This window comes from Chiloscyllium plagiosum, unplaced genomic scaffold (genome assembly GCF_037043375.1).
Source record: "Chiloscyllium plagiosum isolate Xiang-an unplaced genomic scaffold, Cpla_swu_hap1 HiC_scaffold_33, whole genome shotgun sequence".
Classification (NCBI taxonomy): Eukaryota; Metazoa; Chordata; class Chondrichthyes; order Orectolobiformes; family Hemiscylliidae; genus Chiloscyllium; species Chiloscyllium plagiosum.
In genome coordinates, this window is record NW_028270171.1 from 37,429,177 (window position 1) to 37,447,348 (window position 18,172).

General features: G+C 44.4%; 1 pseudogene; it reads right to left on the minus strand.

Moving 5' to 3' along the window:
- Positions 1 to 7,990: 7,990 nt before the first annotated feature.
- LOC148141483 (cyclic AMP-responsive element-binding protein 1 pseudogene) lies at positions 7,991 to 8,880 on the minus strand (annotated as a pseudogene).
- Positions 8,881 to 18,172: the final 9,292 nt, after the last annotated feature.

An 18,172-nucleotide genomic window follows, 5' to 3' on the forward strand; every position in this document is an offset into this window, starting at 1 on the left:
GCTTCTAGTCACTCTTCAGTTTATAGAGGCTCGGAAAGAAATGGGTTGGCCAAAGTTAGCAACATCATTTGAATGGAGTATGCTCATTGGGGAAACTTGCAGGATCTGTAGAAGGAACACGTGTTTCAGAGTGTATGCGATAAACTTGAACATTGCTGTTTTTTCACAGAGCTTGGGACCCGACTGGAGCAGCAATGAAGCTCATATTGTTTTTTTTTTAATTTCAGAGCTTGCCAAATTTTTGCTGGTAAATACAGGTGACTTTATCAAAGCACATTTCACACTCCCCAGCTAGGAATTTGGTCCCAATTCTGTCAGTCCATCCGTTCCTATGGATAACAGGTATTTTAAATGTGAGCACTCCATTTAACTGTTTGAATTGAATACTTCGTTGGTTAAGTCCTCTTGGATTCTTAATTTCAAATTACTCAAATGTGATTTTTTTTGTCCCCCTTGAATTTGCCAAGCACTGGGCAGTTCTGGAATTTTCCAAATATTTACAATAGATGCATTTACACTATTGAAGGCAACCTGGCAGATTTGAATACCATTCGGGTAGTCAACAACAATACATAAGTAACTTTATGAATTGCTTACTGTACACCAACAACGCAAGCCAAGTATTAGTGAAACCACAGATTGTTTCCCAAGGATTCCCAAATCTAAACAGTGCATTCCAGATATGCTCACTATCACCATCTGGGAGCAGTCTCCAAAGGCGCTCCCAGAATTTAGAAAGCACATACACTGCCCTCCAAAGCTAAATCTGCTATCACAGACTTCACTCGTATTGCATACAATGACTTTTATTGTCCATTTCTTTAACGTGACAAATGATTTTACAAACAATTTATAAAATACTTTAAATCCTGAGGAAACGTGATGTCAGCCCTTTTTTAGAATGAATGGAAAGTGTGATGTTTGCTTGGCCTTAGGCTCTATGTATCAGACTGAACTGAACCTTCAGCAAGATGTGGGATGTTTCCCACAAACTGTGTTTAAAAAAGCAACGCTCATGCGCTGAGATTTAAATGTTCAATCAGGTTTAACAAAAACCCTTTGACTTCAGCTCCTTTAAAGAGACATGCTCTTGGCCTTCACTTTTGTGACGTGATCATTCTTTGATAAAGGTGGCTGTGTGCAACACTGCAGGATGTTGTGCTGAAGTGCCTCATTGGGTGGATGAGCTTTATTACTGGTGTAACTTGGCTAATTTTGAGATGGAATGTTACTTTGAGTTAAATCTTGTTTTTAAACTGAGGCGTGCTTGTGTAACTCAAGTGTGGAAACTATGCTCATGTTTGCAATGAACCTATCACTTTTGGAGATTAGTATTTTTCCGATCTGTTTTGTAAATAAAGTTCACTATAGAAAGCACAGTGCTGGAGAACCGCAGGTCCAGCAGCATCTCTGAGGGGAATTAAACATTGTAAGTTCCAATTCCAGTGACATTTTGTCCGTTCAGACGAAGAGTCAGTGAACTTGAAATGTAACATTATTTTTCTCTTCACGGATGCCCTCAGAACTGCTGAGTTTCTCCAGCACTTTGTTTCTGGGGTTCAGATCTCCAGCACCTGCAGTTTATTGTTTTGTTATCGATCCTATGGTTTGACTTGGGGAGCGAGAGGCAGCAACTATGATCAACGAGGATAAAACTCCCCAACCATGAAAAAACACATAGTTCTTTATACTTTGCCAAACACGACTGTAAATAAGAAATGCAATTAAGCTTAGTGCAAGATGGTATACCACCTGCCTTGTCTCAAATTTGCTACTCATCTTTGAGGACTAATCTGTCAGAATTGTGTTTGCTCCCTTCCTTTGAGATCATAGTCCACAAATGTCCCAGTTCCAATTCCTGGGCTGGGCCCGGTAACCACATTGCAGTGGGGTGGGGAGCTTTGTGTCAGCCTGAAGTTTTTGTTAAGAGCAATATTGCGGGTTGAAGCTGACGGTTTTGACTAATATTGTGTCATCAAACTTGGAGGATATCCTTCCGAATGTATTGATTAACTGGACTGAGCCTGTTTACATGCAGCCCTGTTGGTAGTGCTGTAATATTCTAAGTTAAGAATCACACAACACCAGGTTATAGTCCATCAGGTTTATTTGGAAGCAGACTAGCTTTCGGAGCGCCGCTCCTTCATCAGGTGATTGTGGAGGGCACAATTCTAAGGCACAGAATTTATAGCAAACTTTTGTAGTGTGATGTAACTGAAATTATCCAATGAAAAATACCTTGATTGTCTGTTCAGTCTTTCATCTGTTCGAATACCATGATAGTTTCACTTCTTTTATGTGTAAATCACAAAACTTTTTTAAAAGAAGTTGCATTCCTGACAGTGGCCCACCAAATCACTCACTGTATTAATCACTGCACAGTCTCAACAAAGGAATGAAACTGGATGGACCACATTACATCTACCAATGCACTGGAAAATACAACACAATTAGCCTCCTTGACCTGCAACTTCTGTCTCACTGTGGGCCAACAACAGCAGCAGAACTGTACTCCAGCCCTATCTGAAATCTCATGGCCTGGTATATTCCCCATTCAACCATTAACATCAACCCTAGTTCAATGGAGACTTCCACAGGGCATGCCAGAAGCAAAACCAGGCATACCTAAAAATGTGGTGCCAACCTGGTGAAGCTACAGTGCAAGCAACATCAAATAGAACTATGTGATCCAACAACCAATGGATCAGATCTGAGTTCTGCCACACCTAGTCAGGAATGGTGATGGACAATTAAACAATTTACTGCAGGAAGCATCACTGATATCCCCACCCTTACTGATGGAGGGGACTCACACATTCATGCAACAAATAAGATGACAGCATTTGCAGCAATCTTCAGCCAGCAGTGCCAAGTGGATGAGCCTTCTCCATTTGTCCATGACATCACAGATGTGAATCGAATTGGTTGAAAACTCATTTCAAATCAGATCAAGAAATGTACAAGTAGTGTAAAGGCTATGGTCCCTGGCAGCATTGTGGAAATAATACTGATGGCTGTGATCCAGAACTTGCTGAAAATGTGTTGCTGGAAAAATGCAGCAGGTCAGGCAGCATCCAAGGAGCAGGAGAATCGACGTTTCGGGCATGAGCCCTTCTTCAGGAATGAGTTGCTGAATGCTGCCTGACCTGCTGCGTTTTTCCAGCAACACATTTTCAGCTCTGATCTCCAGCATCTGCAGTCCTCACTTTCTCCTCCAGAACTTGCTGCCCACCAAGACAAGTCGTGCTCCAGCACTGGCATCTACCGACATTGGGAAATGTTTCCCAGTGTTGTTCAACACAAAAACGCAGGAGACATCCAACCCAGCCAATTTCCCTCCATCAGTCCACACTCGCTCAGCGGTGAAGTGATAGAAGTTGTCATCGACAGTGCTGTCAAGCACATTCTCACAATAACCTGCTCAGTGACGCCCAGTTTGGGTTCTTCCAGGGCCAATCAACTTCTGAGCTTGTTACAGACTTGATTCACAAACTGACAAACAGCTGAATTCGAAAGTTGAGGTGAGGGTAACAGCCCAGTCCCACTCCAAGACCACTATTTCGACTTCAGTGATATCACCTGACCTCACCACAGTCTCAGCTCATTTACTGAAACTCTCATTCATTCATCTTGTTAACCCACTCCTGGCCAGCATCCCACATCACCCTCCCTATAGTCTCCAGAATATTGAAAACTCTGTCGCCCAAGTGTTCACTTGTACCAGAACTTGCTGATCCATCAAAAGGCTCCCATTTATAAGCAACAGCAATTTACTTTCACACCCTTGACTTAATTCCTAGCTGTAATCATTCCGAGCTCTATGCACCAGACACACTTTCATATCTCAACAACTTATTTTAGTTTAGACTCCCAATGATGTGTTTATTTTTGAGTTCAGCTGTATAACTGTTTCTATAGATTCAAAGGCAACACAGTCTGGAATTCCCACCCTCTAAGATCTGCTTTCTTCCTTTAACTCATTCCTGAAAAATTGCTTATTTCGCAAAGGTTTGGTCACCGGACATAATATTCTCCAGCTGTGGCCTTATGTCAGAAGTTCTCAATATTTTTTGTGAAATTTAAAATGTGTTGATTTGTACAGATATCTTCTACTCTTCACTATCTCTGAGTGAATAATCTGTAATGTCTCCTACCCAACCACGTTGTGGGAGCACCTTCACCATACGAACTGCAGCAGTACAAGGAAGTCAAACATCACCTTCTCAATAGGCAACAGAGCTTTGGCCTTGATCACTGGTATCTGTAGAAGGAGAAATACACATCATGTTTCAGGGAGTGCAGTATGATTTATAGGGAATGAAAATGGTGCAGAATTTGACTGTTAAAAATGGAAGGAAAATCCACTAACTTATTGGAAAAAAGAACTCTTCACTGTCAAGGATATTGTGGAAAAAATAACCTGATAATGGAGCATATGGTCAGGAGCCAGGCAGCAGTGGACAATCCATTTACAAAGAGGTCTGTGAACGTAATAGTAAAATACTACACATAGCAAAAATACACACGAGAGACTGAAAAAGCTAAATAACAAACAAGTGGACATCAAGGAGCCCAGAGATGAATCAGAGCAATGTTCACTTTTATGATCCCACAGTCAGAGATGTCTAGCACAGAAACAGACTCTTCAGTCCAACCCATCTATGCCAACCAGATATTCTAACCTAATGTATTCCCATTTTCCAGCACTTGGCCAACATCCCTCTGAACCCTTCCTATTCAAATGCCTTTGAAATGTTACAATTTTAGTTGCCCCTTCGGCTCCTTTTGAATTCTCTCCCCACCCCCTTCCCCCGCCACCACCACCCTAAACCTATATCCTCTAGTTCTGGGCTCTAACAACCCTTGTCTATTTATGCTATCCATGTCCCTCACGATTTTTATAAGCCTCTTTAACATCACACCTCAGCCTATGACACTGCAAGGAAAATGGCCCCAGCCTGTTATGCCTCTCCCTGCAACTCAAATCCTCCAACGCTGGCAACATCCTTGAAAATCAATTCTCAAACCTTTCAAGTTTCAGTGCCTCCTTCTGATAGGAGGGAGACCAGAACTGCACACAATATTCCAAAAGTGACCGAACCAATGCCCTGTCCAGCTCCATTACTCAATGCTCTGACCAAGAAAGGGAAGCATACGAAATGCCTTCTTCACTGTCCTATCGACCTGCGACTCTACTTTCAAGGAACTATGAACCTGCATTCCAAGGTCACTTTGTTCAGTAAGACTCTCCAAGACCTTACAATTCAGTGTGTGAGTCCTGCTCTGATTTTCTTTTCTAAAATGCAGCACCTCACATTTATCTAAATTAAACCCTATCTGCCACTCCCTATCCCATTGTTCCATCCGGTCAATATCCCATGGTACTCTGAGATAACCTTCATCAATGTGCACAATACCTCCAATTTTGGTGTCACCTGCAAACGTACTAACTGTACCGCCTCTATTCACATCCAAATCATTTAAATGAATGACAAAACAAATCCAGAAAAAAAATCCATTTCTCTGGGTGTGAATATGCTCTGTGTAAATCCTGCCCTTTGACTCTCTACCAGAGAAGGCTGAACCTTGCCCCCTACAAAGCTGGCGGCTGCACGTGTCCAGTGAATCGTAGCCCCGAATAAAGATGGTGGTGCTTACTCGAGTCAATCGCTGGATGAGGCATTTTCCCGTTTACTGCAAAAACGGGACTAAGTTTCAAATTTGCATTTTCCGATGTGCACCAAACGTCTATAAACCCTCTCAACCCATACCAACACAATTTCCCTCCCGCTTCCTGCTGTTCATTTCTATCTTTGCCAACAGCTCTCCGTCCACACATCCCGAACCGACTGCGAGGATGATCACGTGGTATAGTCTAGTCCCGCCCCTCATTCACCCTGATTGGTCAGAGGACCAACTGCCCCGCCAGGTCCTCCAGCACTGTCCCTGCCTTTCCATTGGTCCGCCGCTGACATCAATCACACGGGGCCCATTGTTGGCTGGAGCATGCGGATTGCTTCGTGGCTTTTGTTGCTGTTCATGAGTTACAAGAGTTAAAAATGACACATCAGCATCTCAAAACCACATGATGAAGAAGCAGCAAACATAGTGCTTCCAAATAATCCTGTTGACCAATAGCCTGGTGTTCTCTGAATTTTACTTTTGTCCATCCCAATCCAACACCAACACCTCCAAGTCACGAATGAGGGAGGGATGTATAACATAAGAAATAGGAACAGGAGAAGGCCGTCCTGCCCTTCGAGCCTGCTCTGCCATTCAATAAGGTCATGGCTGATCATTTCATGGACACAACCATTTACCCACGTTCTCACCGTATTCCTTAATTAATTACGTTTTTAAAAATCTAACCTAGCTTTAAAAACGTTTTCTGAACTAGCATCAACTACTTCCCTGGGCAATGAATTCCATAGAGGTCAAGAAGTTCATTCTCAATTCAGTCTTAAATTTGCTGCCTCTAGTCTTGCGGTGATGCCCTCTTGTTCTAGCTTCACCTGCCAGTGGAAACACCCTCTCTACTTATGTTTTATCCATTACATTCATTATTTTATATGTTTCCATTCTTCTGAATTCCAATAAATATAATCCCAATCTATTCAGTCTCTGTTAAGTGAACCCCCTCAACTCCGGAATCAACCTGGTTAACCTCCTCTGCACTCCCTCTCGTGCCAGTACATCCTTTCTCAACTAAGGAGATAAAAACTACATTCAGTACTCCAGGTGTGGCCTCACCAGCATCCAATACAGCTGGAACATAACCTCTACTTTTAAATACAATCCCTTCAGCAATGCAGGACAAAATTCCATTTGCTTTCAGAACTGATTGTTGTACCTGCTGACCAACCTTCATGTAGAAGGATGCTCAGGTCCCTCTGCAGAGCAAATGATGCAACCTTTTAACATTCAAGTATATATTTTTTTAAATGTTACTATAACCAAAGAGTATAAACTTTATATTTACAAACATTCTATTTCATTTGACAAACCATTACCCACTCACTCAATGTATCTATGTTCCACTGCAAAGTGTCACAGTCCTACACTCACTTTGTTCCGCTAATCATCTTAGTGTCACATGCAAACTTTGACACACTACATTTGGTTCCAACTCCAAATCATCTGTATCAATTGTAAATACTTGCAGTCCCAACACCGATCCCTGAGGCACACTACTTCTCAATAATACTTATTTATCCCCACACTTTGCTTCCTATTAGTCAACCAATCTTCTACTCCTTACACCATGCACTCTTATATTATGCAACAGCTTCTTACACAGCACCTTGTTGATGGTATTTTGGAAATCCAGCTACACCACATCCACTGAGTCCCCGTTGTCCATCTTGCTTGACATGTCATCATAGAATTCCAAAAAATTGGTCAAGCATGACCTGCCTTTCATGAACCCATGCTGTGTCTGTACAAGGGGACAATTTTTATCGAGATTCCCTGCTATTTCTTCCTTGATAATAGACCCAAGCATCTTTCCCACTACAGAGAATAAACTAACTGATATATAATTCCCCACTTTTTGTCCAACTCCTTTTTAAAACAGTGGTATCACTTTTGCTGTTTTCCAATCTGCTGGGACTGCCACAGAGGCCAATGAATTGTGGAATATTACTGCCAGTGCATTTGCTATTTTTCCTGGCATCTCTTTTAGTACCCTGGGATGCATTGCATCAAGGTCAGGAGACTTCTCTATCGTTCGCTCAATTACCTCCAAACAGTCTAAAACTAGCTGTTCCGTCATAACAATAGTTTCCAAATCCTCACCTACCTTTGTCTCTTTTCTAGTTACTGGAAAGATATTAGTATCCTCCACTGTGATATCCCATATCTAAATGCTTCTTTTCATTTCCAAAGGACCAACATTTACTTTAGCCATTCTTTTCTCGTTATATATGTTTATATAAACATTTGCTCTCTGTCTTTATAGTCTGTGCTAGTTTATTTTTTCTCATGTTCGATATTACTTTTCTTTATAGCTCTTTTGTGGCTTTCGGTTGACCTTTAACGTTTTCCCTATTCTAGTTTCATGCTGTTTTTGGCCACTTTGTACGCCTTCTCTTTCAATTTGATTTTCCAGAACGGTAACACAATTCTCCAAGCATTTCCCATACTCTTTCTTCTTGCTACGGCACTCTCGACCTGCTTCTCTGTTTTTCATGAGGCGGATTTCACGTTTACGAGTGGTTTCTTCAGCATTCTGGGGCTGGCTTTGCAGGACTGGTGAAGATGCCCTGGCCAACAGTGGAGTTAGGAGTTGTACGGATCTGATAGGTTCGGACATCTCCAGCAGCACCTTGTACAAGCACCTGGCTGCCCGGCACAAAGGTTTGCTGTCCATCAGGGCTCTGTGCATACTGTATAATGGCTGCTCCAACCTTGGGTGTAGCTGCGTTGGTCATTGTTAGTGTCTGAAGTCCTTGCACTTCATCTGTAGCATTGTTCGCCAGCTGAATTGCTCCCCCCTGTGTAATAGCAATGTATTGTCCGCTGCTAATCTGATATATGGGTGTCTGCATCTTCATTGTAGTAATGGTTGAGACAGATTCTTCTTCTGATTTCTCTTCATCGGTTTCTTGGCACACTGGTGGGATCAGAAGAAATTTCATTCAGGAATTTTCTGTATGAACGCCGACTCGATAGAATTCCTCTACGTTTCTGAGAGTCAGTCATGCTATCCACAGATTCCTGGGAGTCTTCATTTTCAAGTATAGTAGAAATCTGAACAGTCTGAAATTGGGGGGACTGTATGACTGAGGATTGAGCTGCTTGGATAACTCCTTGGACTTGAACAGCCTGCCCATTCGGCAATTGCACCAAAGTTGGACTTGTTGTTGATTGGATCCGAGGCATGGTTACCTGCATGGTCACATTATATATTAATGATCTGGATGAAGGGACTGGAGGCATTCTAACGAAGTTTGCTGATGATACGAAGTTAGGTGGACAGGCAGGTAGTACTGAGGAAGTGGAGAGGCTGCAGAAGGATCTAGACATTTTGAAAAAGTTGTCTAGGAAATGGCTGATGGAATTCAATGTGAGCAAACGCGAGGTATTGCACTTTGGAAAAAAGAATACAAGCATGGACTACTTTCTAAACGTTGAGAAAATTCATAAAGCCAAAGTATACATGGATCTGGGAGTGCTAGTCGAGGATTCTCTAAAGGTAAGCATGCAGGTTGAATCCGTGATTAAGAAAGCGAATGCGATGTTGTCACTTATCTCAAGACGGTTGGAATATAAAAGCACCGATGTCCTACTGAGACTTTAAAAAGCTCTGGTTCGGCCCCATTTGGAGTACTGTGTCCAGTTTTGGTCCACACACCTCAGGAAGGATATACTGGCACTGGAGCGTGTCCAGCAGAGATTCACACGGATGATCCCTGGAATGTTAGGTCTAACATACGAGGAATGACTGAGGATCCTTTGATTGTATTCATTGGAGTTTGGAAGGTTAAGGAGAGATCTAATAGGCACTTACAAGATAATACATGGCTTGGAAAGGGTGGACTCTAGGAAATTGTTTCCATTAGGTGAAGAGACTAGGACCGGTGGGCACAGACTTAGAATTGGAGGGTATCAATTCAGAACAGAAATGCAGAATCATTTCTTCAGCCAGAGAGTGCTGGGCCTGTGGAATTCATTGCCGTGGAGTGCAGTGGAGGCCGGGACGCTAAATGTCTTCAAGGCAGAGATTGATAACTTCTTGATGTCACAAGGAATTAAGGTCTACGGGGTGAATGCGGGTAAGTGAAGTTGAAATGCCCATCAGCCATGATTAAATGGCGGAGTGGACTCGATGGGCCGAATGGCCTTACTTCCACTCCTATGTCTTATAGGCTTATGATCTAATTTGATCACTTTCCTCAGATACACATTGCTGAGTATGCCTTTTCATACAGTTCTTCCTTTTCACTGGAATAGACCTTTGTAAAATGTCTTTGAAAATCTTCCACTGCTCATCAACTTCCCACCATAAAATTTTTGTTTCCAGTCTACTTTATCCAGCACAGAACCCAGTTATTAGATTTTATCTTCACACTCACCATATGTATTCTAGTTCAACCATACGGTGATCGCTTCTTCCCATGGGATCCCTAACTCTGAAGTCATTAATTATTCCTGCCTCATTGCACAGGGCATGGAATCTTTCACTATGGCAAATCTCCTAAGGTGCTTCATGGATGATCAATACATTGATTAAAGAGAATGATTTTAAAATACATCTTAAAAGGATGATAGAGAAGGTTAGGAAGGATGTTCTACAGACTTCTGCCCTTGACAGCTCCAACTGTGGAGTGATGCAGGTGGGGTGTGTTGGAAAGGGAATGTGCAAAGGCAAAATGGAAGAGCGCAAGCAGTGCATAAAGTCTTAAGGACAGAGGAAGTTCCAAACTCAGTCTGTCTATCATAGAGAGTATGGCTGTCTCATGGACTTTGAAGCCCTGCAACAGGTCCATGCATATCATGACTATAGTGATAAAAGAGATTTCTGCTGTCTTAAACAGAGTGACGGATCTTGTATTGTGGGCTTATGAAACGTCACTGATCTCTACCAAACATGTACGAGGTAGAGTCAGGGCAATAATAAGATGCTGCAACAAGAGGGTAACAGGTAACTCCATACAAAACCCTACTCCTTCTCACCTATTTTCACCTCCAAAACTGAGGGAGTTCCAGAAAAGCAGCTTTATATCCCACCACAACACTTTACCCCACAATCGTGGGATATGGCTGTGCACAAGGAAGAGTGGAACAGACTGTATTGGGACCCTGAAACACTTGGTAAAGACTAAAATCACCTGAGTATTGAGAGCCCCACCGCATTGTGTGCGTTTCTATTGTTTTTATTCGGTTCCTGACTTCCCTTGTTTTCCCTCAAGAACCTGTTCAAAGTTGATTTTACACACACCTGCACCATCTGTGAATTGAACGCCGGCCTTTTGGTCTAAGATTCGGGATATTTTCACCGCAGCACAAGGCATCGACTCCAACTTCCCTTGTCCCTTAATGTTTCTGTGGCTTCGCTGCTGCGTTGCGCCTCAATCAACACTGCAATTGGGAGGAAGGGGCGGAACTGGAGGACAGAGAAGAATCTGGTCCTCCAACCAGAGTGAGCGAGGAGCGGGGCCAGTGCATTCTCGGGAGTGAACGCTTCAGGATTGGTCAGAAAGTAAACTGTTTTGCAGGATTGATCATTCTCACGACATTGTGGAGCATTAAACTCCTCTCATAAAACAATGTGAGGTTTTAAAGAAATCGTTAAGATGTAAATCTGACAACATAGTTAAGATGTAAATCTGACAATGTACACATTTCCAACCGATTTACACAACTCGAGTAACAAACTTATTTTCAAACTCCCAGAACGATTGGTAATTTACATACCTAGCCGGTATGGTTAAGTTGGACCGAAAAATCTATTTGCATATTAACCATCTCAATGACTGTAACTCGACAGAGCAATTGTTAATGTCTAATATTTCCCCCATGATTCTGTGCAGTTATGGACATTCTCTATAAATGCACTGATAACCTCTGACGCACGCGCAGTTTGGTTTGTATGAAGAGAATGTGCACTGTCACATTAACCAGGACACGGCGAGACATGGAGCAGCTTAGATTACTTCACTAAAGACATGAATGTACCCGGTGGGTTTTTCTTAATATCAGCAATTGTTTAATACTCACTTACAGGTTTTTAATTGCATCTTTTTTGAAGCATTTAATTTACATTCAATCATTTGCAATGGTGGGATTTGAACCTGTGTCCAGAGCACATTTGCTGAGTTTCTGGATAAATTGTTTCACATAATGCCACTAGGCTATCACGTCGCCTGCTCCAGGTTGTGCATCCCAGTGCAACATGAATCAAAACCCTTTCTTCCTGCACAATTGTTTGATCTTGCTCTCTGGTGATATTACTAAGTAACTCTCCATGTGGGATCCCTCACTGTGTGGGTCTAATTGTTGCCTCTGTCAGTGTCCCTCGCTCTTGGAGCTACTCCAGATCCTGAGCAAACAGAATTCTCCACTCCAGATAGACGATGGAGACTGGCAACACTGCAATTGGGAGGAAGGGGCGGAACTGGAGGACAGAGCAGAATCCGGTCCTCCAACCAGAGTGAGCGAGGAGCGGGGCCAGTGCATTCTCGGGAGTGAACGCTTCAGGATTGGTCAGAAATTGCACTGCATCAGTCCAATTTTACATTCTGTTTATCTGTCTGTAGGTACTCCGGAAGGTCCTGACCTAATAGACTTCCCAGCTCCTGGGTGTCTCATCCATCCCTCATTGAAGAAGGTTTGTCAGCCAGAGAGACACAGGGCAGGGAGGTCTGGAGCCTTCAATAAATCCTGCAGTGAGGTAAGATCACACTCAGTGCACAGAGCAGAGAGCAATGAGAGGGCTCCAAACATCAGCTAACAGGACATGACATAGCTATAGTGCTGGAGGGGGAGCACAGTACAGTCACAACCCAGGTTCAGTCACCGCCTTTACTGCAAGTTTTGTTGTACTAAGACAACATCAGGAGTGTCACAGTTAACAATCCAAGCCTGTGCTGTCTTAATGAGCATCAGTACAAAAGAGGGGAAAGCGGGCCTTCCACGAGAGGGTGGGAATGCTGTCTGAGAATGTTCTGTTAGGTGTTTCCTCTCCTACACTGTATCTATGGCTTGTCTTGTGGATCAGATCTTCAATCATTCTAATGCCAAAAACAGTTCCTATTTCTGTACTTTCCGCCCCTCTCACCAATCACATCATACGTTTGAAACCTGCCCCAGTCCAGACGACCATCCATATCTCTCTAACTTATTTCAGTATCGACAACATGCCTTGTCACGATAGTCCACTCATCCAATAACTCAAGACTTCGGCTCTGTTTCTGTGCTGCATGACTCTCTGGCTGAAGTCATCAATGCTGACCAGGTTTCCTGAACTGAATGAGTTGCATTTCCCTGCGTTTGGCCCATGGCCCTTCAAACCTTCTCCTCTCCAAGTTCCTGCCCAAATGTCTTTTCTATGTTGTAATTGTTCTTGATTCTCCATTGCGCCACTGGCAGTCCATTCCATGTATGAACTGTCCTCTGTGGAAAATGTTGCCCCTCAGCTCCCTAAGTATATCTTTGCTCTCGGTCACTCCTCAGGCCTTACCCATTCTGCTGTGGGACACAACCCCTCATCAACATAGACTCCCCTCGGACATTACCCATCCTGCTGTAGGACACAACCCCTCCCCGGTACAGTCTACCCTTGAGCCTTACCCATCCTACTTTGGGACGCATACCCTCCCCGGTACAGATTACCCATTCTGCAGTGGGACACGACCCATCCCCGTTACAGACTCTCCTCGGGCCTTCCCCATCCTGCAATGGGACACAACCCCTCCCAGAACCAGACTCCGCTCGGGCCTTACCCACCCTGCTGTGGGACACAACCCCTCCCCGGTGCAGACTCCCTCGGGTCTTACCCATCTTGCTGTGGGACACAACCCCTCCCCGGTGCAGACTCCCCTTGGGTCTTACCCATCCTGCTGTGGGAAACAACCCTTCCCCGGTACAATCTACCCTTGAGCCTTACCTGTCCTGCTTTGGGTTGCATACCCTCCTCGGTACAGAGTACCCACGGGCCTCACCCTTTCTGCTGTGGGGCACAATCCCTCTCTGGTGCAATCTGCCCTCCATCCTTACCCATCCTGCTTGTGACACAACCCCTCCACGGTACAACTCACCTCAGGCCTTACCAATCCTGCTTGGGACACAACCCCTCCACGGTACAACTCACCTCAGGCCTTACCAATCCTGCTGTGGGACACAGACCCTCCCCGGTACAGAGTCCCCTCGGGCCATACTCATCCTGCTGTGGGACACAACCCCTGCCCGGTAGAGTCCCCTCGGGCATTACCCATCCTGCTGTGGGACACACACTCTCCCCTGTACAGATTCCCGTGGCCTCACCCACCCTAACGTCTCCCCTGTGCAGATTTACCTCGGACATTACCAATCCCAGGTCCAGACTTGTCCATAGCCTTGCCCATCCTGCTGTGGGACACGATCATTTCCCAGTACAGACTCCCCTCGGGCCTTTCCCACCCTGCTGTGGGACGCAGCCACTCCCCGGTACACAGTCCCCTCGGGCCTTACCTATCCTGCTGTGGGACACAACCCCTGCCCGGTACAGAGTCCACTCCGGCCTTACCCATCCTGCTGTGGGACAGGTTGACAATTGTGTTGAATAGAATCCTTCCAGTGTGGAAACAGGCCCCTGGTCCAGCAAGTCCACACAGACCCACGTTACATACCCTGCTCAAAATAGCTTCAAAATACCTAGAAACAGTGATCATTGAATTGGTTAAAAACTCCGAAGTTACATTGGGCAGTTTAAACGTTTCGCTGTATTGGTGATATGTTCCTTTTCTTCAAAGAGGTAACATTTTTATTAAAGCAGCAGATGTTCATTGTGAGAGTGTCTCTGTTAAACTAGAAGCTGTTCTGTTCTCTGTTTAACAGGCTGTTGTTGCGTGCGATGGATTGTCACTAACAGCGTAATTGACCTGTGAGTCCTTGATCAGGTTTTCGTTGTCTGTAAATCTAGTGATCAGTGAACTACACATGTGCTCTTCTTAGCGAAAACAAAAAAAATCATTTCTCAACGTAAAAACGGCACATCACAAAGCTATTTCGTGTATTTTTGGCACACACCACTGACCAGTGTATCTGTTTCCTAAATAATTTTGAACTCGATCTGTAACTCTAAAAGTATCTGAATTGCTTGTCAGTTGGTTGAGAATTCAGCCTCTTTGTTCTGAGCTGTTTTGATGCAGGCGGTGGCTTCATTCTGTCTCTGCCAAGCTTGTTTTCTCCTTCTGCTGTGATTCTGGGAAATTCCTTTCTGCAGGTTAGGATATTCAATGACTGAACATTGAATGATTTTGAATCTAACAGAGCCTTGTTTTCAGCTCATTATTCACTTTCCATTTCCTGGTTGTGTTGAATGTTACAGGAACAGGCTCTGAGCAATGTTTCCATTCACTTGTATTGGAGTCATTGACAGCCACGTGCTCAGTCAGTTTCAGGCCAATGGATCAGTTTCTCTGTCCTATTAGATGATGGCCACTTGCTCAGTTTCCGATGGCTCACCTCAGTGTCAGTCCGTCAGCTGCTGAAACTCTCCATCCAGCATTTGTTCCATCTCACCATGACTACTCCAGCACAGTCCCAGCTTGTCTCCCACATTCTACCTCTATATACTCATGATCACCTCAGATTCTACTGTCAGTATCCTTATAGCAAGTCACGTAGGTCATCCACCTCCATTTCACGCTGGTCTACATTACATTCAGTCCAAATGTAATTTCACAATTCCATTCATTGCGTTTAAAAACACCCATGCTCTTGTACTAAACAAACATCCAGGTTCCATCAGGTAGGTGGGTGTCTGCGTGGTTGGGTTGGAGCAACAGCAGGACACACTGAGGATCGTACAGGGGACAAAGATGCGGGATGTTTAAGAAGAGAGATCTGGTGTATTGTTGGGGATAGCTTCTCAGGGGAGTAGCACAGCGGTAGCCAGGTCTATAACACCACAACTCAATAGCTTGAGTTATCGGGAGAGTTAGACAAGCTGGAACATTTCCCTTCAGAGCACAGGAGACATAACGGAGATCTTATAGCAATGTATATGATCATTAGAGGCATGAATAGGGTGAATGAATTCAGTCGTTTTCCCAGGGTTGAAGAATTGAAGATTAGAGGGCATCAGTTTAAGGTTAGAGCGGAAAGAATAAAAGGGAACGTTAGCAGCAACCTTTTTACACAGATGCTGATTCTCATACGGAATGAGCTGTCAGTGGAAGTGGCTGAGGCAGGTACATTAACAACATTTAAAAAACATTTGGACAAATACATGGATAGGAAAGGATTAGAAGGATATGGGGCATGGGCATGGAAATGGGGGTGCCATGGATGGACATTATGGTTGCCAGGGATCAGTCTGGCCCCTAGGACCTCTCTGTGTTGTATGACTCTATAACTGACTTTGCTGTAGAACAAGGTCGGACAAAATCCAAGGGAGCAAAAAAAGGAGGCGAGCCACTAGTTGGGGGCATAGACAGGTGTTACTGTGGCTGCGTCCGAGACTCCAGGATGGGGTGTTGTATCCCTGCTGCCTGGGTCAAGGACATATCTGAGCATTTGCGTGAAATTCTGAATTGGGTGAATGGGAGGCCAGAGGTCATGGTGCACATTGCTACCAACGACACGGGTAGAAAGAGGGATGAGGTCCTGAGGAGTAAGCACAGGAAGTAGGGAACGACTGAAAAGCAGGACCTTGAGGGTAGTAATCACTGCGTTAGCACCAGTCCTATGTGTTTGCGAGACAAGGAATTAAAAGATAGCAGAGATGAATGCACGGCTGAAGAGCTGGTACAGGGGGAGAGTTTCAGGATCTTGGATCATTGGAACCTCTTCTGGAGCAGGGGTGACCTGAACTAGAGGGGAACTGATATCCTCACAGGGAGGCTCGCTCCTGCAAAAAGGGAAGGGTTTAACCTAGATTGGCAAAGTCCTGGGAACCACAGCAGCAGGGCAGCACGTGGGCGGGGGGTGGGGGGTGGGGGGTGCAAGTAAGGTCGGAAGATGTAAATGAGTCAATCAGAAAGGAAATACAGAGAAATGAACACCATAGTATGAATGGGCTGATTGTGTTAATATCAACACAAGGCGCAACATAGCTAAGGTAGTTAAGCTCAGATCCGATATTGTGGCCATTCCAGAGATTTGGTTCGGAGAAGGACAGGACGGGCTGCTCAATATTCCAGGGTTTCGTTGTTTCAGACAAGATAGAAGGGAGAGTAAACGAGGTGGAGGAGTTGCATTACCAATCGGGTGAATGTTACATCTGCACTCAGGACATACTGCAGGGGCTCGCCCACTGAGGCAACGTGGATAAGAAGGATGCAGTTGATGGGATTATACTATAGGACCCTCAATCTGCCAACGATACCTCGAGGTACCAATATCTCGGCAGATTATGGAAAGAGGCAATAACAACAGAGTTCTCACAGTGACTTTAACTTCCCCACCATTTGCTGGCACTACTTTAGAGCAAGAGGCTGGGACAGTGCAGACTTTATTAAGTGTATCCAAGAGGGTTTCTTGAAATAGTAATGTAAAGGAGGGGGAGGGGCCAGAGTGCACCTTGTATTGCTGAATGAGCCTGGCCAGGTGACTGACCTTTCAGTGGGAGTCCATTTCGGAAACAGTGATCACAACTTAAGTTTTTTTAAGGCAGCTACGAATAAATGGGATGTTTCTAAATTGTGGGATTGCAAATGATGTCAGTATTAGGTAGGAGCTAGGGAGTGTTAATTGGGAAGATCTGTCATTAGACAATGCCACACTGGGCACGTGGGAGTTAGTTAAAGGCTTGCTGATCGGAGTTCACGACCAGCACGTTCCAGTAAGGAGGAGGGATAAGGCTGGCAATGTAAGGGCCCCTTGGATAACAAGGGAGGCTGGGAATTTAGTCAAAAGGGGACAAAAACAAGTCTATGCAGGGTTTGGGAAGCTAGAATTTGACATGGCATGTGAGGAATGTAAAAAAACAAAAGCTGGAAGGAACCTGAACAGGGAATGAACAGAGCAAGGAGGGGCCATGCCCTTCGCAAGTGGGGTTAAAGTGAATCCCAAATCGTTCTGGAGATAATTACCCACAAGAGGATATGAACATGGATCGTTACAACTCAGTACAGGCCTTTTGGCCCTCAATGTTGCACCGACTTGTGAAAAAAATCTGATGCCTATCTAACCTACACCCTTCCAATATTACCCATATGTATGTCCAATGCCCATTTAAATGCCCTTTGCGTCATCAATTCTACTACTGTTGCAGGCAATTAAGTCACCTCTCGACATTCTTCTCTCCAACTAAAACAGCCTCCATTCCCTCAGCCTTTCCTTGTAAGACCTTCATTTCATTCCAGGCCATATCCCAATAAATCTCCTCTGCACCCTTTCCACAGCTTCCACATAACTAGGAAGAAGGTCGGGCCAGTCAAGACTAAAGGAAGGAACTTGTGCTTGAAGTCAGTGGAAGTGGACGAGATCTGAACTAATCACTTTGCATCAGCATTCACGCAGGAAAAGG